At 43.4% G+C, this 26349-nt stretch overlaps 1 pseudogene; it reads left to right on the plus strand.

The window, feature by feature from the left end:
- The first annotated feature begins 23433 nt into the window (after positions 1-23433).
- LOC129783049 (uncharacterized) lies at positions 23434-25833 on the plus strand (annotated as a pseudogene).
- Positions 25834-26349: the final 516 nt, after the last annotated feature.

The raw sequence follows: 26349 nt of genomic DNA on the forward strand, positions 1-26349 counted from the left end.
GCCTAAAATCCACGCAGCACATACCATCCAAATCCTCACAGCCATGTCCTTGAACCAAGGACAAAAAGCAGTGGCAATTTTGACTCACATTCTGAACTGCCTACCAAACAAGGTGATTTAACTCTTTAATGCTTTCCCTGCTGTTACTCTGGATAAGAGAAGAACCGCTGCGACACGTTCCCATCATAGCCTCCTACTACATTAGCATCTACAGAAAGACAATTATCGACAAAGTGTAAACAATATCATCTTCTTTTGGATTAACATTATACATAGATGGAAGGGCACACCAAACAAGAACTGGTTCAGTCAAAAAGTTCGAAACATAGCATGCCTTCTCTGAACATACCTCTGGGGTCATTCCCTTCTTTTTTATGGAAAGAGAAACACTTTTACCATAACAGAGAAGCCCCTATTTACATCTCTGAGCCCAGACACAAACCGCAGCTGTATGCGCCACCAGGCTCAGGGCAGAAATCATTCATGTAGCTACATAGCTATATATCTCTACAAGTATGCAGACACCTATTAAACACTAGATAACCATGTTTATCTTTCCTATTCTCCTTCACAATACCCAGCTGTTCTCTCATCTCTTGTTAGGTCAAATATTCTCCAGCTTCCTCTCCTATCTCTCTCTTCAGACATTCTCTATCCTCCTCTTTTTTGCTTGTTAATTGCGACAAGGCAAAGGTTGTGTGTAGGCTGGGTGACCATGACCCGATTTATGTTACAATCAACTAAACACTGAATGCAGGAAAAAAGGTATGGGAGACATAAGGCAAACATCAATAAGGTGGTTAAAGATAATTATAATAAATCCTGTAATACTTTTGAGTCATGGCCCAAAGTTTCCCAGCCGTGAGAAGAGACCAAAGGCATCCCGCCCCTGGCTCTGTTGCAGATCTTTGTTTTAAGGCTTTTGAGTTTTGTATACTTTTGTAAATTAATTCACAGTGGTCACTCAGATTCACGTAACACATCCTATCAAAGTCTTCACACTTGTGTCCCTGTGCTAATAATAAAAATCAATAGCAACTCGGTTCTGTAGCAACATATGGTGGACAGAATCAACAACTGTTAATAAGCCAGAAAAAAAAATAGTATTTGTAGTATTACTTTGTTTAGCAAGCTAGCAGCCTAATTTACTAAGCAAGTTAAAAGCGTGTACTATTCTTACAGAAGAGATTAGAGAAGCAAAAATGTGTTATGCTGCGTTCCAGAACTCAGCCTGAGAATTACAGTCTGCTGTGAGTTCTCCGTTACAATCATTTGACACATGTTGGGGTTGCGATTGTGAAAGTTGCCCGTTTACAATTTTCATTGGCATTATCACAGCTAGTTGTTTTAAAAGCAACCCTTGAGCTTCCTGATGTTCGACTTGTTGCAAAATATTCTGAAGCCAATCAATAAAGTTAGTATTAAAGTTAGTGACTCTCTAGGACCCTGCAAGACTGTGGCAAGACTCCCGCATCCTGACTGCTTTAATAGCCATCTCCTTCAATTGCAAATAGTTGTCCCTGGGATACCTTGCCTGAGTCACAGAATCAGCACAATTATTTTCTCCAGCCAACTGCTCATAGTTAACAGCAATTCCCCGATTAAGGTTTTCAGTCAAGGCCACTACACATAGCTCACAAAAATCAGATAACCACATCATATACTGTATCAGTTAGTACCATACAAAGCAGTAACTTCCAATCATGCAGTGTGAGCGTATAAGGCTCTGCCATCACTTCAGGAAGGGACATAGCAAATGTATTATGAATCCTCCCTTCCCGCACTGCTTTGCTTAACACTTTAACAGCCTCGTATTGCACAGGCTGCCACTCTGCAGGTTGATTTGTCTGACAAAATACTGAACATGCCCTAGCGACTCCCAAAACCCATCACTTAAGTGTTTCCCACTTGCATTCCTGCCACCAATCCCTCAGACTCCCTTTCACCCTCCCCAAAAATACCATCAGTGCAACAGGAGAGACGAGGGGGTGGGGAAAAGGTCTAGCTCCTTTTCCAGATCTATAGGACCTGGATCAAAAGGTTTATCAGTGTCAATAAAATCATTGTCCGAGTTGTCCTGTTCCCGTGCTTGCTCCTGTGTTGTGAGGGTCGCTGCAATCAGTGACAGAAGCTTTGGGGGCAGAGGAGGTGTGGACAGAATCGCCATTGCTGACGGTGTCTTGAGAAGAGTCGCGCTGTCGGTGGAATTTACAGCTTCCTCTGGTTTAGCACCGATAGTAGAATTAGTCCACACTTGGCAAAGAGTAGTCAGAATTTGCCACCAAGATGTTAAATGCATTCCCGACACGGAGTTCCCCTCCGCGGCAGCATCATACAATTGGCTGCTGTATGTACACACTTTCATTCTTTCAAAGTCTCTAAAGTTTCTTGGTTGCTCACCTGTCTCGATGAATACAGGTGTTATCCTGGGGGTTTAGGTTGTCCGCCTGGTCCAGACAGCAAGACGATCGTTCAGCCAAGCCGTCTCCTCCGGAACGCAGCCCTCTTCCACGAGCTGTCTTTTTTCCGTCCTTATTCTTCCAAGGCTTCGGAACACCACCATAGGGGTCACCATTTGAGGAGACTGAGGCACGGACTCCCTGATCTGACTAGAAGACCCTTTATGAGTCCATATACGTCTCTTTCTGGGGACGAAGCCTGATTCCCCGTTACGGATTTCCCACAGCTCACTGACACGCGGAAAGCAGACTCCACAATCTGTAAGATTGTAAAGTAGGTATGTTTATTCAGCGCTGGGCAGCACGGGGGGGGGGTAGTCCCGCCGAAAACCGTGCGCGCCTGATGCAAAAACTTGCTCTATTTTATAAGGCAACTCATTACATATTCATAATATGTTGCAATACGCCTATACATATGCATTACCTATCCCCGCTTCGTATTAAAATTAGTTCTGCGAGTCATTTCCATATTTTTCTCTCGACTGAGTTTGCGCAGTGTCTCCTGGTGGTGGTCGTCAGGGGTCCTGAGGATGAAGGCAGGCGAGTCTTCCTCGTGACCGCTAGTTGCCCCCACATCTGGCGCAGGCTCAGTAACGTCCTGGTCTTTGTCCAAACCGCAGAACCGGCTTTGGCTTGTTCTTGCAAGGTTGTAATTGTTCTTTGGACTTATATGGTCATAAAGCTGGACTTATATGGTCATAAAGCTCTCTACTCCCGTATACCTTATCACAGCACCCAAGCAGACCATGTAAGATTTGGCAAACAGCTAAGCAGGCTATCATAATCATTAAACTTTACCCTAAACAGCTAAGCAGACTATCATAGTCATTAAACTTTACCCTATCTCTTACCCCCCCCCCTCTCAGTCCCCCCTTTTCAAAGAAATTAGTAAATTCTTTTACTCAGACTCGAAGTATTGATTAGATTCTAATTTTTGTCGCAGTTGATTTCTCTTCCATTCGCTATAGGAATTTCCAGTTCCCTTAAGACACCAAAATCCACAACGGATAGCTATACTAATAATTAAAAATAGAAAGACAATTACAATGATCATTACAAATAATTGTTTTAACCATGTTAGATTGGGCAACCAGGATGTCAGTTTCTCCCATAATTCAGAAAAGCCCCAAGAAGTGTTGTCTTGTGTCACTTTATGTAGAATATTTACTTGTTTCCTAATTTCTTGGAGGTCTTCGGTGATTCGCCCGCTCTGATCTGCATACATGCAACAATCTATATTGATCACAGTGCATACCCCCCCTTGGGAGGCTAATAGCAAATCTAAAGCCATACGATTCTGTGATACTATTTTCGATAAGTCAGTAACTTCCTCCTGGAGTGCCAGGAGGGCATCAACTGTCCTATTTTCCACTGTTTCTATTACAGCTGAGATGTTTATTATTGCCTTTCCCAACTCACTAACCCCTAAAAACGGAATGAGCCATCGTGCAAAACTGTGGAAACTCGTTGGTCTGTTTATGAGGGGGTTATTTACGACGTTCCGTTTTTTTCTTATGGGGGGTCGCGTTAACCCGTCAATGATAGTAATATTGGGGACCAGACCTCCCAGAGTGCATGCTCCTCGCCATCCTATGGGCAAGACTTTATGAGCCGTTGTGCCACACAACCAATACCACCCTGTCCCTTGTGGGGTCGGGAGACTGGTATAGTTCAATTTTAAAAATCCCAAGTCTCTACCTGTCATATTTAATGTACGACTTCTGTTACAATTTGGGTGTTCTCCCATAAACAGCCCTTTTCCCGAACTTACCAGGCAGTTATCCCCTAATGTGCTGGTCTCTTCAACAGTTATTTTTAATTCTCGTCCCCACTTAACCTGAGGGTCTGTGCTCCAGATTGTATTTCCCCAAAAGGAGCCGTCTTGGCGGTTCGTCAGGGAAACTGGCAGTGGGATGCCTATTAACGGTATCTCATAACCAGAGTGTCTTGGCATTTGGGTACAGATCCAACAATCTGTTTTATTTAAAATTTTGGTGATGTTTTGAATCGCCTGAACATACCAATTCTCTCGCCAGGCCGCTGTGTCTATCACCTGTGAAATTATCAGAATCATGTTAAATTTAACCCACATCCTATCTTTTTAGCTTGAGCTTTAACGGCCCTTGAATTTCTGATGTCCAAAGCTTTTGTGGCGACTTCTTCACACGGGTATGATGAATCCAGGCATTCTGTTCTTTAATTTTGATTGCTGTGAAGGAGGTGAGGAGTACTTGGTATGGTCCTTTCCACTGTGGTTTCAAGGTTTTCTCTGCAAGAGACTTTACATATACATAATCTCCAGGTTGGATATCATGTACAGGCCCATCCAGACCCCTTCCCCGGGTCCCAATTACATGTTTTCCAATTTTATTGAGCTGCTTGCTCAATGCCACCATATAGGAAGTCATAATTTCATCCCCAATTTGCATTGATGTCCCCTTTTGTATTCCATAGGGGCGTCCATACAGAATTTCAAAAGGGCTCAGTCCTCCCCTCGCCCTCGGTCTTGTCCGTATACGCAAAAGGGCTAAAGGGAGAGACTGAGGCCATGGCAAGTTTGCTTCTTGTCCCAACTTTACAATTCGCTGTTTGATTAAGTGGTTCATTTTCTCCACTTGGCCACTCGACTGAGGGCGATATGGGGTGTGAAGTTGCCAATCTATACCTAAATGGTGGGTGGTTTGTTGCACTATTTTTGAAACAAAGTGTGGTCCCCTGTCAGAGGATATGGTTGCTGGAACCCCAAAACGCGGTATTATTTCTTGTATTAGTATTTTAGTTACCTCCCGAGCCTTGGCAGTTCTGGTTGGGAACGCTTCTGGCCAACCTGAAAAGGTATCAGTTAATACCAGCAAATATTGGTACCCCCCCTTTTCTTGGAAGTTCCGTGAAATCAACCTGCCATTGTTGTCCAGGCCCATTACCCTTTCCAATCTGGCCCATCTCTAGTTTGGGAGTATTCTTTGGATTAGTCTGGAGGCAAAGGTCACACTGTTGAGTCACCTGTCTCACTGTGGTATATAAGTTTCTAGCCACAATATCTTTTATCAGATGCTTATACAGAGCCTCCATTCCCCAATGTCTCTTCCTATGTTCTTCCCGTATTAAATGCCACAGTAAATATGAGGGGACAATTAATCTTCCCTGTGGGGTATAAGCCCATCCCTCTTCATTATATGACCCTTCTAAGTCTGAAATAAGTTTCTGATCTTCCCTAGTGTATTTTGGTTTATCTTGTAGGGAAATATGTCTATCGGGGATTAAAGCCCCTGCTACTTTTATTTTCGTTTTGGCCACTTGTTTTGCTTCTCTGTCCGCCAGTTCATTCCCTTTTTCCAAATCTGAGCTCACTTTCTGGTGTGCCTTAATATGCATAATTGCCACTTTCTCAGGGAGTTGGACAGCTTCTAGTAACTTCAGAATTTCTTCTGCATGTTTGATATTTTTCCCTTGGGAGTTCAATAAACCTCTTTCTTTCCAAATTGCTCCATGTGCGTGTACAACTCCAAAGGCATATTTTGAGTCTGTGTAAATGTTTACAGTTTTGCTCTGAGCCAACTCCAGGGCTCGAGTTAGGGCAATTATTTCTGCCTTTTGTGCGGAGGTGTTCATGGGCAAAGGTCCTGACTCTATTACCTCTTGACTGGTGGTGATGGCGTAACCTGCGTGTCGATTGCCATTCAGGACATAGCTGCTCCCGTCTGTGAACCAGTTTTCTCCGTTTTCTATGGGGCTATCCTTTAAGTCTGGGCGACTTGCGTATGTCGCTTCAATAGTTTCTAAGCAGTCACGATGCACTGGTTCTCCTGTGTTTCCGCTGAGAAAAGAAGCTGGGTTGACAATGTTAGTAACCACGATTTCCACATCATCCTGTTCCACTATTACAGCTTGGTATCGCAGGAATCTTTGTGGAGATAGCCAGTGTCCACCCTTTGTTTCCAATACTGCCGACACTGCATGGGACACAAAAACAGTCATTTTCTGGCCCAGGGTAAATTTTCGGGCTTCCTGTATATTTAGTATCACAGCCGCAACTGCCCTTAGGCATCCAGGCCAGCCCTTTGCAGTCGCGTCTAACTGTTTAGAGAGGTAGCCAACTGCCCGACGGTACGGACCTAGCTCCTGTGCCAATATTCCTAGGGCAATGCCCTGTTTCTCGTGAGAAAAAAGGAGAAACGGCTTACCTACATCCGGGAGTCCTAAGGCCGGGGCTGACATCAGGGCCTTCTTTAGTTGTTCAAAAGCTTGTTCAGCCTCTTTATTCCATTCGAGGTGTTTCTGCTCAGTCGCTGTCAGTGCATATAATGGTTTAACAAGCAGTCCATAATTGTAGATCCACAATCGACACCACCCTGTCATGCCCAGAAAGGTTCGCAATTCCTTTACCGTCTGGGGTTTTTTAGTTTGGCATATCACCTCTTTGCGGGCCTGCCCCAAAGTTCTCTGTCCCGCGCTGATCTCATAGCCCAAATAATTCACTTTACGCTGCATTACCTGGGCCTTCTTCTTGGACACCCTATATCCTTGAAGCCCTAAGAAATTCAACAGACTCACCGTCCACGCCATACAATCTTCCTCTGTGTTGGTAGCGATCAGGATGTCATCCACGTACTGTAACAATTTTCCTTTCTCGGACGGGGCTTCCCAGGATTCCAGGTCTCTCGCAAGCTGATTGCCGAAAATGGTAGGACTATTCTTAAACCCTTGCGGCAACACCGTCCAAGTGAGCTGGGTCCTTCGACCACTTTTAGGATTTTCCCACTCGAATGCAAACAACTTTTGACTGGCTTCGTGGAGAGGGAGGCAAAAGAAAGCATCCTTTAAATCTAGAACAGTAAACCAGATTAATTCAGGTGCCAATACAGTCAGTAGGGTATACGGGTTTGCCACGACTGGGTAGAGATCCTCAGTAATCCTGTTCACTGCGCGCAAGTCTTGAACCACCCTATATGACCCATCGGACTTCCGAATAGGTAATATAGGAGTGTTGAATTCAGACTCACATTCCTTTAGTAGTCCTAGCTGCAAAAATTTTTCTATCACCGGTCGTATTCCTTCCCTGTCCTCTTTCTTTAGAGGATATTGTTTAATTCTCACCGGTCGTTGACCTTCCTTTATCTTAACTTCAACAGGTGGAGCATTTTTCGCTCTTCCAGGCACATCAGTAGCCCAGACTCCTGGATACACTTGGTTCAGAATTTCCTCATCAATTTTCCCTTCTGAGGGGAGACTGGTTAGGACTAGACTTAATGCCTGTGTATATTGCCGATCCTTTACCTCCAGAGTAATTTCCCCTTTTTCAAACGTGATCTTTGCTCCTAATTGTTCCAACAAATCTCTCCCCAAAAGTGCCTTTGGGGAGTTGGGCATATATAAGAACTTGTGGATACCCCATTGCTTTCCCAATTTATACTTTAAAGGTTCGCAAAAATACGCCTTTTCACTTTGGCCAGTTGCTCCCTGTACTACAACGTAATCATCTCCTAAGGGCATTAAGGCTTGATTCAAAACCGAATATGTCGCTCCTGTATCTATCAAAAACTCCACTTGCTGCTGCTTTTCCCCTAGCTTAATTATAACCAGTGGATCCGCTAGGGTAGATTCCCCAGGTTCCCGTCAGTCTTCTATTACATTGGCTATCTTCACGTTTGCCGAGGTTTTCCGACCCCCTTCCCTGTTTCTAGGACATTCCCTTTTCCAATGACCAAAGCCCCTGCATATAGCGCACTGATCCCTTTCCAATCGAGACGAATCTCGCCTACCGCCTCTCCGTTCCCCTTTTTCTTGAATGGCAGCTATCAATTTCCTTTGTCCCCGCCGATATTCTTCTTCTCTATTACTAAACACCCTCCACGCTTCATCCAACAATATTTCCAAGTTTCTACCTTCTGTAGAACGCAGCTTTTGAAGTTTTCGCCTTATGTCCCCTGTAGATTGACCCAGGAATAAAGAAACTAATTGCTGGATCCCTACCTCAGACCCAGGGTCCAGCGGCGTGTTACGGCGCATCACATCCCTCAGCCGATCCAGGAACTCAGACGGGGACTCAGAAGGAGTTTGCTTAACTGCATATAAAGCTGACCAGTTTATAGTTTTGGGAATTGCTCTCTCCATTCCCTTCGAAATCCATTCCTGATATTCCTGTAATCTTTGCATATGTGCCGATCTATTAGCATCCCACTTTGGGTCTTGGAGGGGGAAATGTTCCTTAACATCCCCTCCTGTAATTTTATAATAGTCTTCGGCCAGATTTCCTGCTGTTTTCAAAACTAGCTGTTTTTCAGTTTCAGTCAAATATTCCAATAATAATTGTATATCATTCCAATCGGGATTGTGTTGTTTCACGATAAATTGGAACTGCCTGGTTACACTTATCGGGTCTCTTCTATAATCCTTTGCAATCTTTCTCCACTCTCCCAAATCAGCAGTGGAGAAAGGCACTTTAATTAGCATTGTTCCACCATCTGGCCCCACCGCCTCTCGGAGGGGTGCTTGTAAAATAGTCAGGGCAGACTTCTGCCGAGTGCGGGAAGATACAGGGCTATCAGGAGGATTTGAGGCTCCTTCCGAGTCCGCATCCTGGTCCCGTGCCCGGGGGGGAGGTTTAAACAAGTCATTTAAGTCCTGTTCTGGGGCTTGGTGAACCTTGTCTGCCTTTGTACGCCTCTGCCCAATGCTGCAGGAAGAACAGCATCTTTTCAATTCACTTCTACCCTCTTTATTTTCCCGCTCCAATGCGAGTACCATAGGGTCCTGTGGGGGTATTATCCCACAGTCCCTTTGCCACTCCGGATGGTTTCGCAGAGTGAAAAACATCTGCATATGACACTTCATCCCATTTCCCTTCTCTTCTCAAGAACAGCATAAGCTGTAACAAAGTATTATAATCCAATGTTCCATTAAACGGCCACTTAACTTCGCCCTCTAACTTATACAATGGCCACCACTGATTACAATATTTAATGAGGGTCTTTTTGCTTTCTGTGCTTCCCTTCCCAACAATATCCTTCCAATGGGCGAGTATACAACCCAGAGGACTCTTTTTTAGTATCCCTCCTTGGGTGTTACCCATTTTCAATATACTCTTAAGGAATTTAAACTGACTTTTAAATTCTCTTTTTACGCCTGTCAGCCACACTCTCACTTATTCTCACTCAATTCCACTCTCACGGACATCCATGCACTCAGAGAAAATCACACACACATCACTTCACACAAACACTATGGTTCGACAAATTCAAATCGGTAGTCTATTCCAAATGCCTTATTGCCATAACCAAAATCAATACCAAGAGAAATTTAACACAGCATCGCTCCAGTTAACAACCTTTTAGCAGCTGCAAATATCTTGTGAATTACAAGAGGCCCGCTTACCCCTCTCCTGCTTCTCCTGGCTCCCAACAACGGGATACAGCGGTTACCTCAAACTCAGTCGATCTATCCCCGAGATCGCTACCGGCCGCTCTATCGGCCAGCGAGTTTCCCAATTGCAGTCCCAAACCCAATAGGTACCCAACCAACGGGCACTATGCTGCACGCCAGACATCTCTGCGCGATTTATCAGCAGTCCTGAATGTGCGTACGCTCAAGTCCCTTCGTTAAACATACCGTTAAATCCGCAGCTTCAAGAGGCTGTTGTCCACTCCCGCGGTGATTGGCCGGCAGCGGAGACTCCTCCGAGTAAAATGCTCGGGGCGCGCGCCTAGAAGCGTCCGCTCCGCAGTCGGTCCCGCAGCCGAGTGGAGATCCTCCTGCCTGGCTCGCCAAAACTGACGTGCGGAAAGCAGACTCCACAATCTGTAAGATTGTAAAGTAGGTATGTTTATTCAGAGCTGGGCAGCACGGGGGGGGGGGGTAGTCCCGCCGAAAACCGTGCGCGCCTGACGCGAAAACTTGCTCTATTTTATAAGGCAACTCATTACATATTCATAATATGTTGCAATACGCCTATACATATGCATTACCTATCCCCGCTTCATATTAAAATTAGTTCTGCGAGTCATTTCCATATTTTTCTCTCGACTGAGTTTGCGCAGTGTCTCCTGGTGGTGGTCGTCAGGGGTCCTGAGGATGAAGGCAGGCGAGTCTTCCTCGTGACCGCTAGATGCCCCCACATCTGGCGCAGGCTCAGTAACATCCTGGTCTTTGTCCAAACCGCAGAACCGGCTTTGGCTTGTTCTTGCAAGGTTGTAATTGTTCTTTGGACTTATATGGTCATAAAGCTCTCTACTCCCGTATACCTTATCACAGCACCCAAGCAGACCACGTAAGATTTGGCAAACAGCTAAGCAGGCTATCATAATCATTAAACTTTACCCTAAACAGCTAAGCAGACTATCATAGTCATTAAACTTTACCCTATCTCTTACCCCCCCCCCCCCCCCCCCATCACCTCTCAACTCCGGAGGGATTTCAGGCCGGCTCCTGCTTCCTTTCAGCAGATCATTCAAAGTTCTGTGGGATTTGCTGCATGTCGCTCAGATAGGCGATTCGAGAGCCCTTCACGTTAGATCCTTAAACGCATCACGTCGGGGTCACCAATTTGCGGCGAATGAAGAGACGGGACACAGCTTGATGCAAGCAAATGTCAATTTATTGTACAGAAGCACGAGTTTTTATACACTTTCAGAAGCTGCGCGTTTTAAACAGATTGGTTCTTGAAGCTAAGCCTTGCATACTAGGCAATCCCTGATTGGTGGTTAACTACCAGCAATTAACCGCAAGGTGTTACCTTTCCTTGGCGCCATCCGTCTCCCACTCCCCTGTGCTCTGTAAACATGTCTCATCATGTTAATTGTTGTCTAGACAAGTTCGAGCACATTCCCCTCAGCTAACTGATTGCCACGCATGGTCCTAGTTTCCAGCCCGCTCCTGCACCTTCCTTTCTTGTCTTCATATATACTTGCCAGTTTACATGTTTATATGTAATATAGTTTTCAATATACAAAGAATATGCACTGAGACCCCAACCCAACCTTTCCAATTTCTAGGAGCACATACTTTACAATAGGGAAATTTTCTCACAAGGTAAGAACCATACTAGTTAGTTTTGCTAAACTGTGAGTTGCACAGTTGATCCTAGTTCATCCACAGCACTAGTTTGTCCTCTTATGTCCTGAACTGCAGAACAAGACTGAAGGATAGAAAATATTACCAAGATGTTCTTTTATTACCTGCATGGGTGGGTTTGAGAACTAGTAATGCATATGTTGGTTCAGAAGAGACATCTTTCTATAACAAGCATTAGCCAGAGAATTAGAGACAGAAATTTTTGACCTGTCAGAAGATTGTGCCACTGCCAACCATAGCAAATGATTTAAAAAATACTCTTTTGTAGGGTGTTGACGGAATGGCAGAGAATTAAACTCTACCTTTCATTTCTAGGTAACAGCATATACCCTTTTGACTGGAAATATTTTATCAAAGAGGAAAAGAGTATATATAACTGCATAAGTAAAGTAACTGAAAAAGGTAATAATAATTACAGCTTAGAATTCTAAGAAGGGAAAAAGGCAAGCCAAAGGGCACAGAAGAAATAAATCTCATCAGTGCTTCTCTTCTATAATCATTTACATTTGTATTAGGATTTTGTAGGGGGGGGTGGGGGTAAAGGGGTGGCTTCTGTGACAAGATGCTGCAAGATTCTCCTGCGTCCAATAGAACCAGTGCCAGCTGGATCCAAGACGGACCCACCGCTGGCCAAGACCGAGCCAATCAGCAATGATGGTAGTGCCTCTGTGATAACATATATAAGAAGGGGGAAAAAAAAACCCCAACTGCTGTGCAATTGAAACTGGAGGAGAGGAGTGAGAATATGTGAGAAACAATTCTGCAGACACCAAGGTCAGTGAAGAAGGAGGGGGAGCAGGTGCTCCAGGCACTGGAGCACAGATACCCCTGCAGCCCATGGTGAAGACCAGCCCATGGTGAGGCAGGCTGTCCCCCTGCAGCCCATAGAGGTTAATGGTGGAGCAGATATCCACCTGCAGCCTGTGGAGGACCCTTTGCCAGAGCAGGTGGATGTGCCTGAAGGAGGCTGTGACCCTGTGGAGGGCCTGTGCTGGAGCAGGTTTGCTGGCAGGACTTGTGACCCCATGGAGACCCATGCTGGAGCAGTCCGTTCCTGAAGGATTGCACCCCATGGAAAGGACCCACGCTGGAGCAGTGTGTGAAGAACTGTAGCCTGTGGGAAGGACTCATGTTAGAGAAGTTTGTGGAGGACTGTCTCCTGTGGGAGACATGTTAGAGCAGGGAAAGAGCATGAGGAGGAAGGAGAGGCAGAGAGAACCTGTGATGAACTAACCAATAATGCTATTCCCCATCACCCTGTGCTGCTGGGGGGGGGGGGGAGCAGGTAGAGAAAATCTGGAGTGAAGTTGAGCCTGGGAAGAAGGGAGGGGTGAGGGAAAGGTGTTTTAAGGTTTGGATTTATTTATTACCCTAATCTGATTTTTGATTGGCAATAAATTAAATTGATTTCCACAAGTCAAGTCTTTTGCCCATGACAGTAATTGGTAAATGATTTCCCTGTCCTTGTCTTGACCCATGAGCCTTTCATTATATTTTCTCTCCCCTGTCCAGCTGAGGAGGGGGAATGATAGAGCAGCTTGGTGGACACCTGGCATCCAGCCAGGGTCAACCTACCACAACATTTATCTGTCTGGATCAAACTACCTGATTTATGAATAAACATGGTTTGTTTGCTCAGTGATTAGCATAGATAAAGTTACTACATGCTCTACAAAGGCTTTATTCAGACTCAAGCATACAAAACCCTCATAGGTAGCATGGCAACAAGGGCCTTATGTGAGGATACCCTAGTGTGCCATGATGCCTTGTCTGAGGATACTCAGCCATGGTACCCTTTGAAACTGTCAGGTGCTGCTGCCTGAGCTGTACTGGGAGCAGCAAGTGAGGCATGTTTCAGAGGGAGGCCTTATAGCACCTCATTCCCTAACACAGCAGAAGCCAGGTTCTTGATGTATGCTGGTGTTAAAATGTGTCGCTCTGGCTTTATCCTGGCCAAATTTTCATTATATTTGGTCAGTTATGCAATTTGACATTAATAAGTTAGTATACAAACTAATTATTACAGGTCCATGTAGACTTGGTTGCAGAAATAAAGCTTTATCACACTAGATCTAGTACCTGTGTAAAGCTCTAGTTGGTAGAGATTTAAACAAAAAAAAATAGGGGGATCATTTTTAGGAGTAGGAGAATATTTTTTTCTGACAAACATTATATTCTTGGAAAACTATGAGCTCATGCTATCAGCTATGACTTTGGGCTATGGTTATGTCTAGCATTAAGGCTGGAATACAAGGAACCTGCTAATGTTGGACTAATACTGGATAACAGTGAGTAACCTAAAATTAAATACTAGACCACTGGAAGACTTTGGACTTGAGCTGAGCTAAGGCTATCTAGTGTGTGAGCTAAGGCTATCTAGTGTGTCAGGCTGGTCTTCTCTTTTTAAGATCTTTAATAAGACATTAAAAATCCCCCCCCCCCCCCCCCAATATGCAAAACATATATATATATATAAACCTATAAAAATACTTTGTATTAGAAAAACATAGTCTTCTTGTCAGCTCTAACTTGACATACTGCAGTAATTACATTGTTACAGGAAAAATCTATTGATGTTTGTCAAACCTTTTGTTTTTCAAGGGTCCATAGCTCATTAGCAACTATTTGCTCCAAACAAACTTGGACTACAGTGTCTTAGCTAAATAGTTGCTTAAAAAATAAATGTCCGTGTCTTGAGTCAGTACAGAGTTAAGCAGTAGCTATGTTTTCCAAGTGAAATATGTCAGTCTTTTTGGCTAAAGAAAAAGGTAAAGACTTAATTTTTTTTTTCTTTTCTTAATGAAGTAGTGGCTGCTAGGAAAAGTGAGAGAGAATTGTATTCCATTTACAAAGATTTCATAATTAAGACTGGTGCTGGACAAAGTTACTGTTAAGTGTTGGGCTTGCTACTTTGATAATAATGATCAAATAATATTTTGCAGTTTATATCCTCATTCATTACTGTTCAGAAGAATGGGATAGTTCTGCTGAGTATCACTCAAAACACAAAAGTGGGGATTAAGGAGAGATGTCTGAGACATATTTAGGTATACCACCATTTCAAGAAGACTATATATATTTCAAGAATAAAAAAATATATGACCATTTCAAGAAGACAAAGCTTACATATACAACCTGAAAATTTACACATACACTTAAATTTTAAATATGTTAGCACATCCTATATATTAAAGAACTTTTTTTCAACTTTATCTTGTGTAGAACAAAAATCTACCATTTACAGCAAAGCTGTATTCTCTAGTCACATATATTCTAAAATGAATATGTTTCAGTAATGCTTTTATCTTTTGGAAACAGTGAAGCAATCAACCTCTACTATCAGAAAGTCTTCCCAAAAGCAAATCTGAGTTGGAGTATTTACATCTGTGTAACAGCACAGTTCTCTACAAAACATGAGAGCAGATTTTCCCATGTCCTTCACTGGAAACTTGGCATCCACAGGTATCAGACCATGACTTGAATGAGTCAGACATGGATAATACTTGTTTGGTAGAATGACATCATACATACTTTTAAGTCCTTCAGAAAAATATGTGGAAGTAAAATTAAATCTAAATAATTCATTATGCTACCAAGCCTTTCTTGAAGAGGAACTACACCTCCAGGTGTTTGGGCATTTGTGTTTCAAAAAATCCACTTACATTTGTATAAAATTATCTAATATTGTTTATCCCCTGTTGTTGCGACGGAGGGAAGACACAGTCACTCAATATGAGTGATCAGCAGACTTCGTTTATTGTGCCTTACAGTCACCTTTTATGCCTTGTTATAATTAGCTCATACATATTACAAAAGTTAAGCTCATTATTGGTTAGTTGCCTAAATACCAAGCCCGCCCCTAGTTTCTCTTCTGTAGTTATCTGTTCCCACCTGTAACATTCTTTTCCCACCGCAATCTTCCTGTTATTGTGTAACTTTTGCTTTACTTCAGATAAGCTGAGAGCAATGTGCATTTTTGTCCAGCCAGCTGGACTATGTCTATGAGACCTTTTTCAGCTAGCCAGTTATCCACACCCTATTTGTTTTTGAGGTATGGAAAACTCCAAAGACTTAATCTAGCTGGTACAGGTAGAAGAAAGAAGAAACCAAGCATTTTATATGAACACTCATAAGTACAAAATTTGATTGATTTTTTAACACAAAATTGTCAAACTCAAAACTGTAACTAAAAGAAAAAAGTTATGTGTTTAAAAATGCGGCAAGATACTGGAGAGCATTCTATAAGCACAAATGAAGGTTAAATTGAGAGTACATTACTTGCCATGAATTATTCACTGAGAGCTAAAGTTTTCACACTAGCCTTGAGATGTCAAAAGGTTTGGTTGCAGATTTGAACTGGTCAGCTAGGCAACCACTATAGACAACTGATAAGTACTTGCTGGGGTAGTCTATTTCCATGATTCAGACATCTGTTTTAAGACAGAGTGAACTGTTCCTCACAGCTGTCTTTCTTTCTGTGGACTATGGCTGCCTGTCTATTTCACATTAGACATCTAGATTTTGGGATATTGAAGATGTACTTGATAAATCGTATGATACAAATCTAAAAAATATTAGCTTCTTGAACATGGGGTTTTTTTCCCTCTTCACTCTCACTTTTAGCAATTGAACTGGATGCAGGTAGGATTAAAAATTTTGCTTTTTACAGAAATGTAAATTTTGAAATATTTTCATATTTGGCCTCACATCTTATCATTTTTGGATCATGTGAGAGATGAATAATGACAAGACATCATCTCCCCAGTCCATAACTAATGTAATAACTATCATGGTTCAAAGAAGCTAGACCTCTGATCTTTCACCCTTCCTCCCCAGAGGGGGGGAAAAATAAAATGATGTAAAGGAATATATATATAGTATGTCAGCTATGCCTACCACTTAAAACTTATGTAAGACTGACTTCTCCTGAATACCCAGACATTTGGAAGGGGAGATACAGTGTGATCTCATATTCATTGATTCTAATTTTTTCCCCAATTTAGGGCTTATTAGTTCTTATTAGTTGAACTTTCATTTTTCCCTGTTTTAATGTTTTAGACAATGAACTTGGTATAAGCAGCTTTCCACATCTGATGGTTTCCTACCACATGACAGGATCCATCAGTAAACAAAGCATAATGCCTTTCATCTTCTGATAACTCATTATGTGGTGGTGCCTCTTGGGCACGAGGCACCTCCTCAGGCAGTGCTCCAAAATCTCTGCCTTCTGGCCAGTCCATGATCTCTTCCAGGATTCCTGTGCTGTTGGCTTTCCCCAGTCGAGCTCGCTGCATGATCAAGACCACCCACTTACTCCACGTAGCGCTGGTTGTGTGATGTTTAGAGGGGATGTTTCCTTTGAACATCCAGTGTAGCACGGGCAATCACGGTGCCAAGATGAGATATGCTTCTGTATCAACCACTTTTGAAGCGGCTTGAACCCCCTCATATGCTGCTAGTATCTCTTTTTCAGTTGGGGTGTAGTGGGCTTCCGATCCTTGATACCCCTGGCTCCAAAACCTTAATGGTCAACCTCAGGTTTCTCCTAATGTTTTCTGTCATAGGCTCCAGGTGAGAACATACCCCCAGATGCAGTGCAGAGTATATTTTGCACAGCTGGTCCTGTCCAAACAGACCCAAGAGCTACTGCACAAACTATTCCCTGTGTGATCTGCTCAAAGGCTTGTTGTTGCTCAGAGCCTCACTCAAAATAGTTCTTCTTTCAGGTTACTCGATAGACAGGGCTCACAAGCTGGCTATAACCTGGAATGTGCATTGTCCAGAACCCCACAAGGCCTAGGAAAGCTTGCGTTTCCTTCTTCTTAGCTGGTGGAGACATAGTTGCTATCTTGTTGACCACATCCATAGGCACATGATGGCATCCATCCTGCCTTTTTATTCCCAAGAACTGGATCTGCTTTCTTTATTTATGGCAAAACCAACTTTCAGAAGAATCTGAATTACTCCTTTTCCTTTCTCAAATACTTCTGCCTTGTTGCCCCACATGATGATATCATTGATGTACTGTAGATGTTCAGGGGCATCACCCTTTTCCAGTGCAGTTTGGATTAGTCCATGACAAATGGTAGGGCTGTGCTTCCACCCCTGGGGCAGTCAATTAACGGTCTATTGGACACCCCTCCACGTGGAAGCAAACTGTGGCCTGCACGCTGCTGCCAAAGAAATTGAGAAAAAAAGCATTGTCAATGCCGATTTTAGCATACCACTTGGCTGCCTTTGAGTCCATTTCATATTTGTGCTCTAACATGTCTGGTACGGCATCACTCAGTGGTAGCGTCACTTCATTCAGGCCACAACAGTCTATTGTTAACCTCCACCCTCTGTCAGACTTTTGCACTGGCCATATGGGCCTGTTAAAAGGTGAGTGAATCTTGCTGATGACTCCTTGGCTCTCCAGTTGATGAATCAGATCATGGATAGGAGCCAGGGAGTCTTGGTTGGTGTGATATTGCTGCTGGTGCGCCGTCCTGGTAGCAAATTAGCACCTGCTTTTAAATACCACCAGAGATGACTATAGCCAGAAACTTTGTGGTGTTGTGTGTCATGTGTTGTATTTGACATTCAAAACCCACCTGGATGCAATTCTGTGCAACGTGCTCTAGGTGAACCTGCTTTAGCAGAAGGTTGGACTAGATGATTGCCAGAGGTCCCTTCCAACCCTGACCATTCTGTGATTTTGTGATTCAGTGGATGTATAAATTGCATAAATGGGATGCAAGCATTTCAGCATTGCCAATGCAGTGTCACATTGGACATGGACAATGTGCATCTTTCCTCTTTGCCCTTCTATGAGTAAAACAGATACTTTATGTGTTATCAAATTCCTGAAAATATGTCATAGCTCAGCATATTATACACATTTCCATAGAGGCATATTTCTATGTAGGACTGCAATTCTGAAACTAGAAAAGTTTTACTTGATACTTAGCTAGTGTTTTACTTTTACATATTCTAATTTACATATTCTAATGATAGCTTTCTACTAAAGCAAATCAATCTTTTCTCTTTTCTTGATGCTTTCCTTAAGTAGTTGATTAGCAAAGCTATTTATATTTTTAACTAATGAATCCAAACCAAATAACTTCATTTTAGACATTTGCTGCTGTATTAAATACAGAAGAAATAATATTTATTTTAAAAAAGAGGAAAGGCACCAAATCTTTCTCTTCCTTGACTTAATTTTTTTTTTTAAATAAAGGGTATTCATTAGCCTTACAACACCACATTTCCTAAAAAGAATCATCGATGTACAATTGCAATGGGAAGTCCTACATGATCACCATGTCCAAAAGTCCATTACTGATGTACTACTTCAGATAATTTTCAGTGACAGCCAAGAGCAGTTCAAATCAGTTAAAGGAGCCTGGACTTAACTCATTCCTTTTCTTACAAAAGCGTACCTCTAAAAGGATACAAATAACCAAGTACCTCTTACCTTGATATCTTTTTAAAATTTAACTTTCTCAAGCACAAGAAAAACTAAATATTAAATTGTCACTTCTTTGAAGAAATATGCAACTTTTCTCTCCACTCTTATAAATCCAACAATTCACTGAAAGTAACCTTTCCTCTAAATAATTTTTCCTTTAGAGGAATGTGCTTTTTCAAATAACATAGCCTTTGTCATGGTAGTTTTTTAGAAAGGTTAGATTTATACATTCTTAAGAAGAGCTTCATGATCACGATTGTTACCTTCTATAAAATCTATGTCTCAATTGTAAAGTACAAAGTTTAAAAATATTATGTCAATTATGAGTTTTGTTCTCTAAATAGCTATAATTGATTGGTCTAAATCTCACAGATTCCCAGTGTTTAATTTTCTCTTATATCAATCAGTGCTTCAAATGACCTCTTCTTGGCCAAATCTTATTTTCAGTCTCCTTGAGCTCTGACAGATTTTGAAGCCAGAAACTACTCCCTGACTCTAAAAATTCTTTCACACAGCATTCAGAGAGGTGATTGGTGACAGCCAACATGGCTTCATGAAGGGCAAATCCTGCCTGACAAACTTGGTGGCCTTCTACGACAGGGTTACAGCATTGGTGGATAAGGGAAGAGCGACTGACGTCATCTACCTGGACTTGTACAAAACATTTGATACTGTCCCACACAACAGCCTTGTCTCTAAAATGGAGAGACAGGGGTTCAATGGGTGGACCACTTGGTGGATAAGGAATTGGCTGGATAGTCACACTCAAAGAGTTGTGATCAGTGACTCAATGTCTGGGTGGAGACCAGTGATGAGTGGTGTCCCTCAGGGGTCCATATTGGGACCAGTATTATTTAACATCTTTGTTGGGAACAGGGACAGTGGGATTGATTGCACCACCCTCAGCAAGTTTGCAGATGACACCAAGCTGAGTGGTGTGGCTGATAAACTATAGGGAAGGGATACCATCCAGAGGGACCTCGACAGACTTGAGAGGTGGGTGCACGTGAACCTCATGAAACTCAACAAAGCCAAGTGCAAGGTCCTGCACCTGGGTCAGGGCAATCCCAAACATGGATACAGGCTGGGCGATGAGAGAATTGAGAGCAGCCCTGTGGAGAAGGACTTGGGGGTATTGGTGGTTGAAAAACTGAATACGAGACGGAAACTCACCCAAATCCTTCCACACACCTTGCCACCCCAGGACTGGCTGCCTCAGGGCACTTTTCAGTATTGCCTCACCCAAAAGTTGTCTTCTCTTACACCAGGATGAGACCAGATTCCACAAAACTCATAATATGCCAACAGTATTAAGTAGTAGTATGAAACAGCTCACATAAAAGTGAACAAGGACCTCAGGAGCCTGCATGACAAAACCAATCCACATCAATCCCATGCAGGGAGAGAGAGATGTATTCCTTCATCTTCTCCACAAAATAGCTCCCCCAGCACAGCAAGGCCATCAATGCCAGGGCAAAGCAAATAGCCATTATTTGTATTAACATGTTCCCAAGCTCAGCAAAATAAAGAGATAAGCAGTGCAGCCAACAAACTCCGTGACCCACAGAGGAGCTTGCTACTTAATAACTACTATAGCCATAGCACACAATACAAAATTGCCGTTGTTTCGAGCCCCACATTGGGGCCAAAAAGGGCTGTGATGGGTTTGACCTTGGCTGGACGCCAGGTGCCCACCAAGCCGCTCTATCACTCCCCTCCTTAGCAGGACAGGGGGGGAGAATATAAAATGAAAACCACTCTTGGGTAAAGATAAAATCAGTTTAATGAAGCAATAGCAAAGGTTGCGCACAAAAGCAAAGGGAAAAAAAGAGTTGTTATTCTCTAGTTCCTATCAGCAGGCGATGTTTGGCCACTTCAGTATGCATAGTGGTTGCTCCGGAAGACAAACATCAAAAATAACAAATGCCCCCCCCCTCCCCCTTTCTATTAGCTTTGATTGCTGAGCAGACATCATATGGTGTGGAATATCCCTTTGGTCAGTTTGGGTCAGCTGTCCTGGCTGTGTCCCCTCCCAAGATTTCGCGCACCCCAGCCTAGTGGTGAGGGGGGGGGAATGTTGAAGAGACAGCCTTGATGCTGTGGGAGCACTGCTCAGCAGTAGCCAAAACACTGGTGTGTTATCATGACCTTTCTGGCTACCAATACAAAGCACAGCACTATGAGGCTGCTATGGGGAAAGTTAACTCCATCTCAGCCAAACCCAATACAGTATCAATATTGATTGATTTGCCCATGGAAATATTTGAATTAACGTAAAAGCCTGTCCATGATTTGAGTATATTTGTTTCATAGCTAACAATGTGGAGCCCTAGTTCACTGTCAAGGCTTCTAGACACTATGGTGACACAGATAATAAGCAGCAATATTAATAAATGCAGTTGTGAACTTTGAGATAAGCTATTGTCTTACTGATGAGAAATTAAAAGCAAGGGGTAGACACGCTTAGTACTGATGACTGCTGAAACGCAAGCTCTCTGAAATAAAACATTTATTTAAGAAATGTTGCTTATCAAAGGGAGGTTAGAGGTGAATTGCTCTAAAGTGCATTTTGAAAATTGAATGCAAATAGGATTCATCTTCACAAAATAAAATTATTAAAACTCTGGATTTTGTTTAACAAAATAGCATCTCCCAAAGGAGGTGTCATCAAACACAAGGAAATATCAGGACTGTCACTAAACATGCCATCCTCAAGCTGACAGCTGTAATGGGACCTACTCTGATTTATCACAGCAACCAGAATATGCTGTCTGAATGTGAAAGAGCAAACATCATGGTAATTAGTCTGGGATAGGTCCATCTCATAGGTCTCTAGTACTGCATTAGTCTCTCTGATCACACAGCAGTATTTCGCAGCTAGAGCAACCAAAGAGTTCACAAAAAAGCACAGAAAATTCAGGGTTGGAAGGGACCTCTGGAGATCATCTAGTCCAACCCCCTGCCAGAGCAGGTTCTAGATCAGGTTGCACAGTCACGTCCAGGTGGGGTTTGAATATCTCCAGAGAAGGAGACTCCACAATCCCTCTGGGCAGCCTGTTTCAGTGCTGTGTCACCCTCAAGGTAAAGAAGTTCATCCACATATTCAGAAGGAACTTGTGTTTCCGTTTGTACCCGTTGCCGCTTGTCCTGCCTTTGGGCAATACTGGAAAGAGCCTGGCCCCATCTGTAAGAGTCGATCCAAAGAGAACGATATTGTCTCAGCATTGCCAACAGAGGCCTGGAGATGGAATGCGGTCCCCATGGACACCAAGACACAAAGACCCTGGGAAAGAGAACTGCATGGTCCGAGGAGTACTACGCCCCATTCCCTGCTACCTGGGACTGAAAGGAACAACTACGATAAGGCCGCGCAACCGCTGTCCAGAAGATGGAACACAACCACTGTCGTAGCAACAAACCAGAAAACTTGAACTTCAGATGAACTTTCTTCATTATAATATCATTATAATACAAGAACACACCTCCTAGTCTGAAGCTACCCACCTCTAAGGCAAACCACGCCTCAGGCACTCCTCTTTGGACATGCGTGGTAACCTTGCTCGAGAAGGCGGAGACTGGCAGCAATCCATGGGCCAGAGGAGGAGCAAGGTGTGTTGCTTGGCGTATAAGATGGCTCCTTAGCAACCAAACTTTGGAGATCTTCCCCACCAAGGAAGGATCACGACGATCGGAAGGACCGGCGGGACGCTGCCTGGACCTGGGACCATAGGGATGCCTTGGACCCGTGGTGGTAGCTATAATCCTCTTTCCTTTTCTCTTTACTTTACTTTTTCTTCCCTTCCTGTCACTCTATCTTTCACACGCTGCTTTACGGGCAAGCAATAAAGTTCCGCTGTTTGATCAAAGCATAACCCCTTGGCGTGGTCGCCTTGATTTTTTGCGCTTCGAGATCATAGTAAACCAACCGTCACAAGCCCACTGAGTGGACTGTGACATAAAATTGGCGTCACAGACAGGATCCTGAGAGACAGGAGTACAGATTGTGTGTGGTTTGTAACAGGGGAAAGACGTTTTGTTCTAGCCACACCTGGCCCTATACCCAACTGGATGAGAGGTGTCCAGAAGGCAAGGGGGGGGGCTCGAATTTCCCGCATACCACACACGCCTAGGACTTAGCACTCCAAACTCCAACTGAGGGCTCTGTCTATTGGGATCTTACTAAAAAAAATCAAAGTGCAAAAGGGGAAAGTGCTAAAAGGGGGAGTTGCCCTCATATTAATGAGAATTGTCTGCTTGGGAAAGTGAAGGGACAACCTTATAGTAACTATAAGCTGCCTTCCCAAAGCAGATTTTGGTCCCTTCAACCACTCGGGGAAGAGAAGGGCGACACAGCAGTGGCTGTGTGTTTGTAACTAAGTCTAGCCTCCCCGAAGTGGGTTTGGTCCCTTTGTAGTGAGAATGGCCAAAAAGGCTGATAATAAAGACTCTTTGTTAATGAAAGATCAGGACATGTTTTACACATTTTTGGCAAAGAATGGGGCTCGACCCTCTGTACTCGGAGAAGATTGGGCTCGAGATAATTGGACAAACTTGCAGAGTGTAGTGGACCGAGTGACGTCTTTACAGACTGAAGCTAAGGTTAGATCAGGTAAGGGCAAAACTATAGTCTGTGCCATTTTCGGAGCCAGCTTGGTCGCAGCAATTGAAGATGGCCTTAGGAAATGTAGTAATGAAAACAAGATTATAGAATCCCTTGAAAATTTGATGAAAATTCTGCAAGAAACAAATTACGACTTAGAACAACAATTAGAGAAAGAAAGGGAAGAAAACCACTTGTTAAAAACCACTCTGAAGGCGGAATGCTTTAAAGACACTGAAGCACTGTGTGAGGTAGAGCTGGAAGTGGAGGGAAAGGGTATTCGACAAATAAACCCAACATACCCTCAGAAGGAGTTGGAGGAGGCGAGAAAATGTTTTGTGGAAAACCCTCAAGTGAGACCCTTAATTAAAACAGAATATACTTACCTGAATGAGGACGATGATGATCCTCACATTACAACCAAAGAGACACCATATACTGCCACGGAGCTAGCCAAACTGAAAAGAGAGTATGGGCGCCTTCCTAAAGAATCGGAAACAGAGTACGTGTGGTGCGTATCCTTAACTGGGAGGGGACCAAATCCAGTTAAGTGAAAAGGAAGCCAATGGCTATTGGGGTCATGGAGTTTTCTTGACAACAGGAGATAAATGTGCCCCATGGTCCCTAATCCAGTGGGCTGCTTATTGGGCTGGAGGATTGAACCCATTGGACAGAGGAGATCCCCTGGCAATCACCGGCACAGCTGATCAGTTGCTAGAAAGTGTACACAAAGCAGCCTGCTTGCAAATGATACATGAAAGAAAATTACTTCCTGGATATGAATCCCCAGTGATGCTGCCGGCGAATATCGAAATCATGACCCCCTTGATAAGGGGACTTCCAGAGTCACTCAAATCTACAGGGATTAGCCTTCAAAGGACCATCGCGTCCTGTAGAAAGGCTGGAAGGTTTTATTAGAAGCCAGAGAAATGAATCCAATGCCACATTGGATTCAATTTTTACCCACCATACGACCCCCACATCAAGCAATAAAAAGATATGGACCTGGGGGAAAGTAGCACAAGACTTGATAGATTATAGTAGAAAATATGGTCCTGTAAAAATCATGGAGGAAAAGTCAAGGGGAATCCACCAAATGGAAGTTGAGGATTTGCCCCTCCCCGCTGGTAAAATTGTAGCCACCACTGATGCCCTGAGAAAGGAGCATCCGCACCATAAACAGGAAAGGGAGGACAGTCCGTGACCCGACAAAAGTTGTGACTTTTGGGAATTAAAAAGGGAGTCCCCAGGGATATAATGGATGGCTTACCACTTGATAAACTGAGCAAGGTGGTGTTGAAATGGCATAATCCAAAACAACCCTCTCAGACACAGTGCAGGAAAGAAATCTCAACCGGTATGCCCTCGTCTCCCCCCCACTGAGGAAGCTCTTTCCCATAAGCAGGGAAACTAGAACCTCCATTCCCTGGTAGTGGGTGGGGGAATGGAGGATGGATTTATATCTGTCAGCTCACAAAAACTAAAGGAGGAGACTTATTAATCACAGTTATAGCTGGCCCTAAGCATGCACCAGTGACCTTTCTAATGTATACTGGCGCACAGGTCTCCGCTCTGACTGAGGAAGATGCTGAAAGATGTGGTGTTTTTCCCTTGAGGAAATTATGAAAGTTGCCCCGGTAAAGTTGACACTACCAGGAGAGGAAGGTACGGTCACTGTTATAATGGTGGTCGGAGACATTCCAACAAATTTGCTAGGAATGGATGCCCTCAAGGGAAAGCAGTGGGAGGACTATGAAGGATTGTTGTGGACCTTTGGAACATCGCAGCTGCATGTCAGACTGCTTCAAACGGCACCCTCACTGCAGTTCAGCAAAATAACTAATGTCAAACAATATCCCCTTCCCCTGGGAGCAAAGGAGGGCATCAAACCAGTTATGCAGGAAATGCGAGAACAGAGAGTGATGATAAATACCCATTCCCCTTTTAATTCTCCAGTGTGTCCAGTGAGGAAACCTAACGGGAAGTGGCGGCTCACAGTAGATTTTCGGAGGCTGAATGCTAACACCGATCCTTTAACTGCTGCAGTCCCTAATCTGTCTGAATTGATAACAGTAATCCAGGAAAAAGCCCATCCAATCATGGCAACAATAGATGTTAAAGACATGTTTTTTATGATACCTTTGCGACCAGAAGATAAAGAATGTTTTGCTTTCACGTGGGAAGGGCAGCAATTTACTTTCACCCGCCTTCCCCAAGGGTATAAACATTCCCCCACATCGGCTCATCATGCTTAAACCCAGGAGCTGGAAAAAATGCTAAAGCCCGAAGGCATAGTTGTTTATCAGTACATTGATGATATTCTTGTGGGGGGAAATGAAATAGAGGAGGTGGGAGCAGCCCACAAGATTATAATTTCACTTTTGGAAAATTTGGGTTTGCAGATTCCTCCAGAAAAGGTCCAAAAGCCCTTGCAAGAAGTGAAATTCCTAGGAACTGGTGGAAAGGGGGAATGACATGCATCCCACCAGATACCCTTGCTTCCTTAGATCAGATCAAAATGCCTGAGTCAAAAAAGGATCTGCAGCATGTCTTAGGATTATTGGTGTTCTGGAGAAAACACATCCTGGACTTTTCTGTCATTGCCAGACCTCTTTATGATTTGCTAAGAAAAGGGGTCAAATGGGAATGGACTGCTTCTCAGGAAGAGGCTATGCGATTGCTAATTTTTGAAGCAACAGCACACCAAGCTTTTGGTCCTATCCACCCTACAAACTCTTTCCAGGTGGAGTGGGGGTTTGCTTTATCAGGAT

Source organism: Falco peregrinus, chromosome W (assembly GCF_023634155.1).
Source record: "Falco peregrinus isolate bFalPer1 chromosome W, bFalPer1.pri, whole genome shotgun sequence".
Lineage (NCBI taxonomy): Eukaryota > Metazoa > Chordata > Aves > Falconiformes > Falconidae > Falco > Falco peregrinus.